Source organism: Vigna radiata, chromosome 8 (assembly GCF_000741045.1).
Source record: "Vigna radiata var. radiata cultivar VC1973A chromosome 8, Vradiata_ver6, whole genome shotgun sequence".
In the NCBI taxonomy this organism is placed as follows: Eukaryota; Viridiplantae; Streptophyta; class Magnoliopsida; order Fabales; family Fabaceae; genus Vigna; species Vigna radiata.
In genome coordinates, this window is record NC_028358.1 from 27,749,851 (window position 1) to 27,757,371 (window position 7,521).

Below are 7,521 nucleotides of genomic sequence, written 5' to 3' on the forward strand. Positions count from 1 at the left end.
GAGAGATGAAAGACATAGAAAGAGAACAACTTAAATCAATAATCAAAATAAACAATTGCATTAATTCACTTAACCTCAGAATCCATAATGAAATTACAGTAAAATAGCCCTAGGAGCTTAGCTCTCCATGAATGGAGTGAAACACATAATGAAAGAAAAGTGAAACGAATGGTCGCTCCATGAATGATTCCCTTGGGTCTCTTTATATAGGCTTGATTGGGCTTGAACTTTGAATCTTCTGTTGATAAAATCTTTTATCTTATATCTAATATCTTTCAAATATTCAACAGATTTAATCAGTTTTTGAGAATATTTGATAATATCTTTCCTATATCAAAAAAAGATTTGGCAAATATTATCTTTTGATATTTATTGATATATTTAAATAAGGTAATTATTTCACAATATCAAGTAAAATATCTTAAGATATATTTTCTCCAAAATATCTTTAAAAATATCTAACTGATTTAAACTTGCCCAATACTACATTTCAACCCTTTTTATTTTATTTAAATTTACACATAAGTCCAGATTTTCCTTTAATTGCACATTAGTCATCTCTTTATTTTCAAAATTGCATAAGAGCCCTGGGTTGACCAGATTGGACCATCTTTGACCATTCAATTTCATGCTTTTAAATGAATAGAATTCTAACTTCAGTTGCAGAAATAAACATTAGAACATCCAAAATAATTTATGCAACTAAGAATCATATTTTAAGCATCTTTAATTCTCAAACCCAATAAATCCAATCCTCACAAATTCACTTTAAATCAATCATTTAAGCACAAGAATCTCAAAAAATTTGAATTCTAAAACATAAATTTGGGCATAAATATGCACTCATCACTTATGCATTGAAAAATGGTTCTTTTCCATTCTCCTTTCCAACCGCATTTCACAAGACCTCTACACCCCCTTCTTTTTTTACTTTGCCCAGGAAGAACATTCACATATTCTGCTTCCTCTTCTCAGTGATCATTCAGGAGATCTAGCACCTCATGCGTCCATGTTAGTTGCTTAAATGTTGTTTTTGTTGAAGCTGTATTAGGATAGTTGTTAGTGATGATGTTGCTTATATGAGAGGAGCTGCATTGTTGTTTCTGCTTTGATTGAATCGGGTTGGGGTTGGGTATTTGGTCTGGGTTCAAGGTGCGATCTCGCAGAACCGCATCTGGAGACGCGGATGAGGGGTGTCGCACGTGAGAGGCGCGGTTGAGGGGTGCCGCACCTGGGAGGTGCGACTGTGAGTAACTGTCGTTGGGAGATGCGATTACGGAGAGACGCTGTTGGCAGGTGCGGCGGTCGGCGTGGGAGTGAGTAAAGGTGCGGCTAAGGCTTGCCGCCGTTCGGAGATGCGGCGGAGGAAGGGGGTGGGGTGCTTTTGAGGGTGCCGCACCTGGGAGGTACGGCTAAGGCTTGTCGCCGTGCGGCTAATGCTTGCCACCATTCGGAGATGCGGCAGGGAAAGTGGGGGTGGGGGTGCTGAGTTGCGGTTCCTTGCAAGCTGTGGTTAGGGTTTTGCATTTTTTTTATTTTCTGAAAAACTATATTATTATATTAAATTAATTTTTTTGGTAGTATGTTTTGTTTTATTTATTATTTGTTTGTTAATTATTTTAAATATATTTTTTTATAATTTTAAATTTTGTATATATTATTTAATATGTATATTTTTTTGACTTTGATTTTATTTGTTTGTGAATTTGTTGTTAATTAGAATTTAATATGTAATTTTTTTTAACTTATTTATTTGATTAAAGAATAATTAATTTGTGTAAATTTTTTATTTTTAACGAGCTTAATTTATTTTAAGAATTTTATTGTTTTTGTTATAATTTGTAATTATTTAAGTATTATAAATTAAGTATTTATTGTTGTTAAATTTTTTAATCCTTTATTAATTTATTATTATTGTTTTATGTTTTTGAATAAATTTTATTCGTTATTTATTATTATGTAATTATCTAATTTTTTTATAAAATTTGTTAATAATATAATGAAGTGTTTGCAAAGTAGAGTGTTTATGGAGAGGAAAGGGGGCAAAGTAAAAGAAAGAAGAAAGAGGTGTAGAAGCTTTAACATCCGAAATGCGGCATGGAAAAACAGCATCGAAAAATAGTATATGGTCAGCTTTTTCAGAATCTTTTGAAAATCAAAATATTTTTTTAGGGGTAAAATTGGAAATAAAAAAATATGAAAGATGTAGGAGGAAGTGAGTAAGGTACAGGAAGAACTGCTCTTTATGGATTTTTCCACATTGTAAATAACTAATTGGATTTTAAATAACTAATTGGATTTTAAATAACTTTGTCCAACACAAATTAATAATTTAAAAATAAATTTATTTTTATCTTCAATAGTCTTCTATTGTAAATAATTAAATTGATAAAAAAAGAAATATAATTTTTTTAAAAAAAAATAAAAATTTAAGGGTTAAATATGTTTTTACTTTCATTTTTAGTGTTTGTAGTTTTGAAACTATTAATGTTAATCCTTAAAATTTAAAAATTTTGGTATGAGGTGAGTCTGTGCCACGTTTGGGATTTCTCGTCTCTTTAACACCGATCACCTTTCCCTTCCCTGAATTTCATTCATTTGGGATTTCTCATGGTGTGTAGGTTCAGATCATGCAAGGACAACCCCGTGAACCCCGATCACACCACCTCCTCCGCCTTCCCACCAACCACGGCCTAGGGTATGAGGGTCTCGTAAATGGTTCCGAGGGTCCGAGAGTCTATTTTAGAAATAAACCTACAAGAGGAGCTAGCTTAGCTACTTTGGGCAAAAGAAACCCAGAGAAACGCATACCCAATTGCACCTGTTGCTCATACACTAGGAAAGAAGGAGCCCCTTTACGCTTTAGCCAAAAAATCCATACTTTTTGTACCAAGGAATCATTACTCTCACTTGGAGTTTCAGTTTCAGTTTCTGACTAATAGCGAGTGTTGCAGTTTTTAGTGCTCGGACAAATAATATAATTTGCGTTTGGGGCGATTAGAGAAGGAACATCAACAGACCGATTGCGAAATAAAAAATGTTGTTTTCTAATTGTCATCTTGGTTGGTTCAGCATTCTTGTCAAATGAGGTATGTGTTTTTGGAATATTCTAATTCGTAGCACGCCTTCGAATCTTCAATGCACAAACCCCCCTTCTAGAATAAAATTCATTTTCCTCTTTATTTCTTTTACAGGTTTTCCAGGTAATTTTTTTTCTACATGCAGATTTAATTGCACGCAATAGATGCGCAAGATGTTTTAAAAACCATGTTCGGTGTGCTCATCTTCAGTGGTATCAAAGTGGATCTTCCTACTAGAGCTAGAGGACGTCATCAAATCCAAAAATTAGCACAAGGTTCAAAGAATTCGAAACATCGTCCGAAATCGAACGATTCGATTCGTTGTTTCTCCGACGAGACCCTCGAACCCTAGGTCGTCGTTGGTGGGAAGGCGGAGGAGGCCGTGAGATTGGGGTTCACGAGGTTGTCTTCTTGCATGATCTGAACCTGCCCCATGAGAAACCCTACGAGGTTATAATTATTTTTAAATTTATGTATGAGTTTATAATGTAATTATATAATTTTTAATTGATATAAATTTAAACGTATGAATTTATTAAAATTAATAAAACTAACTTAGAATAAAAGAAATCAAACATGTGTGGCTATCAAATATGAGAATCCTATTATAAGTGTATCGATATGAATATCCGATGCCTTCATTCTCAGATGTCTATATCTGATTTATTTTTAATGTTTTACATAAAAGTTTTATTATATTACTTATATAATTATTTTATTAGTATATAATTATATTTAAAATTATAAATCAATTTTTATGAGTTTATAATTTAATTAGATAATATATAATTGTTAAAAAATAATTTTTATGAATTTTTGAAATTTAATATAAATATTTTAAAAAAATTAAAGATGTAAAGATTGGGATCGGATATAAAAATCCAATAAAAGTGTGATCGAATGTCAATATCCGACCGAAGAACGATCAGACATGGAGATTCAATTAGTTTATATTTTCCTTTTCTTCTTCTTTTTTCCATCTTGCTATTAATCTTTGCTGCATATTAAAAAAAGGCAATGGTACAATGACACGTTTACGTGGCAAAAACATTTAAATGACACACTATTTTTCACTTTTTTCTTCCAAAATTACTCTTTTATCTTTGATAAATGTTAAAAAGAAGTGGAATCCACCGTGTCAAATAAATGTTTTTTCAAAAATGTGTGTCAAAAATCTTTATTCTTAAAAAATGGATATATCAAAGGAAAATGATATTTCAACACAAATTTTTCACACTATTTTGACACTGTATACGTGTCAAAATGTGGTTGGACGATTTCAAATTAAAAAAAGTTGAGGCAAGAGCATATTTGAAAGAGAAAAACCAAAGTTTCTTTTTTAATTTGAAATCGTCCAACCACATTTTGACACATGTGCAGTGTGAAAATCGTGTAAAAAAATTAGTGTTAAAATATCATTTTCCTATATCAAATGCAATTCCAACCAACCATTTCCAAATAAATGCTCTTGTTTCCAACTACAAACTGTTATACTATTTCCCACTTCTAATAAAATCAAACAAGTAATTCCCATCCGAATAGAAACACATGTTAAGCAAATCAGGTAAATAAAACTAAAGAAACCAAAAATTATAGGGACAGATAACACAATCTGAAACAAAACCAAAATTCAGCAATAAATTTGATTCCACTTGAGCAAAATATATAAAAAAATCAAAAAATCAAAAACTCTTCATTTCGATTTCTAACACCGTCGCTCCCTCACTTAACTCTCTATTTTGATTTCTAACACCATCCACTACCAAGTCCCATAATCTTTGGCCACCAGCTAGAAAAAGCGAGAGTTGTGGTGTTGTGTTGTCTGTATGCCCTAGAAGCCGTAGAAGAAGACATAGAAGACGAATTGGAGTGTGTGGGTGGTTAGAATATGAGGCCGGCCCATTTAGACACACAAAGGTGTTGATCCCTCCACCTTTCCAAGTGGGTCTTGCATCTCCTCACCATTTTAATTTATTTAAAAAATATTCTGTACTTTCTTACTATTTTTTTATTCCAAAAATACCCTACATCTTTAACAATCTTTCTCTTTCTCTCTACATTAATGGAGTATTTACATGGCTCATTAATGGAGTATTTACATGACTCAAATTTGAACTTGTGATAAATTTCTTAAATAAATTTGATTCAATCTTATTTTCGCGAATATATTTTTTTCTTTTCAAATTACTTAATTAATGGTAAAATTTTGTTCTAAATTTCTAGAAAAATGTTTATATATATATATATATATGTGTGTGTTTTTTACATATTTGCATCTAACTTTTAATTTTATAAAATGAAAATGGTGGAAGTATTAATATGAATGTTTTCTCTGAATTTTATATTTTGTAATATATCACAAATTTAAATCTGAATCATGTGAATGCTCCATTAATGTAGACAGACAAAGAGAAAGATTGTTGAGGATATGTAAGGTATTTTTGGAATAAAAGAAAATAATGAAAATGTATAAAATATTTTTAAAATAAATGAAAATAATGATGATAGAGGAGCACTTAGGAAGGTGGAAGAAGCAACACCCCAAGGTTATATATTTGGGATTAATTTGAATAGTTGAAGGTTTGTACATATTCTGTTCTCATACAAGACATTTTTCTTTTCTTTACTTAGTGATGGTATCTTCTTCATCATTTTGACAATATATCAAGATCTTAAATATTTTTTTAAGAGACAAGAGAAAAAAAAGTGAATAATCTTGATGTATGTGATTGTAAAGAAATTTGTAGAAGTCAAAATTTTGCTGTGTACATATTTCTTTTTTTTTTTTTTTTGAATTCTTGTGATAATTGAAAATACAATAAATTGGTCTAATAAAAACGATTAAACATTTTATATCCTTTTCTTATTCGCTTAGCTCATGCATATTGAATAAGAATTGAAACTTATGCATTCTCATGAAGGGCTAACATTATATTGATTTTTTTTAAGCTTAAATACATACAGGAGCTATCTTATTTAAAGGAATTTATTTGCAAAAGTCTTTCATAATCACCCTTCTTTTGAACTTACTCTTTAAAATTTCAATATTTTAAAGTAAATTAGATTAAGACTTCCAAAATTTGAATTAATTTTATTAAGAATTTCAAATTTTTCATAAAATTATATTTATATTTTTGTAATTTTGTCATCGTTACAAATGTTTACAAGTGTATTTGTAATGTTTTCAAAACTTAAAGAAGTAAGTGCATAATATTAAAAAGAGAGAAAATATAATTTATTTTAAATAAAAAGAAAATGTTATTGCACTTTTGGATAGGGTGTTAGTATAATTTATTGTAGCAAATTTTTAGTTGATGAAAATATTCTTATTTATAAAAAAGACATATTTTAAAAACAGAGATATTTTAATAATTTTTATTTTTAATTTAACATAAAATAATTAAAAATTATTTAAACATTATTAACTTTAAAATTTAAAATCCATAATAATCAATTAAAATTTAATACACTTTCAAGATTATATGAATTAATAAATAAATAAATAAATATATATATATATATATATATATATATATATATATATATTCGTAAATATATTTACAAAACTAAATTTGTAAATGATTATTTACAAATAAACTTATAAATAATGTTAATTATAATTATTTTACTTCCGAATTTTTATTTATAGATAATTTATAAATAAAATTATCTTATCTAAATATTTAAGAATTTTTAGTATAGAATAGTTTCTTAAATTATATATAATCAATTCCTACTCTATATTATTTATTCCTAATAATAATGTCTTACCTCAATTAAAAATGACAATATAAAAATATTTAACAATTCATTATCTTTAATTTTATCGATCATATTTCAAATTTATCAGCCTTTTCCATATTTTTTAAATAATTAGATAGTTGTTCCTAAAACAATAGTTTAATTAAACTATAACATAAACTTTAAATATATGAACATACATTTCTCTAATACTCAATTAAGTTCAAATAAAGAGTATATATTATGATAAAAAAGTTTAATCATTCCAACAGTTTTCGTTTTTGGTTCAAAATAATAGACTGGTCTCTTAATTTCTTTAATATCCTAAATCGCTATCAAGCGTCACTGTAAAAGTACCAATCGTGAATTCTTCTCTTTGTTAGACCTGCAAATCCAAAAACACAGCAGAAATCCAAATTGAAAACCTAATCGCATAACCATGGTTTCTCAATTGCAGCTCTAGCGATCCTGAAATGCAAATCAGAATTTGCGGCACACACTGCTTCACAACCATTAACTCGCACCTTCCAGATAAAACACACAAACCCAAAATCAGAGGAAATGCAATCGCGATTGAGCGTCAGGTCGCCGTTTAGAGTCGCTTCTTCCTCATCATTTTCAAACAAGCACATCCATGGTAATTCGCCTACGTGGAGCGAGCAGGTCGCGAGTCCTTCACCTTCTCCACAACAGCATAGAC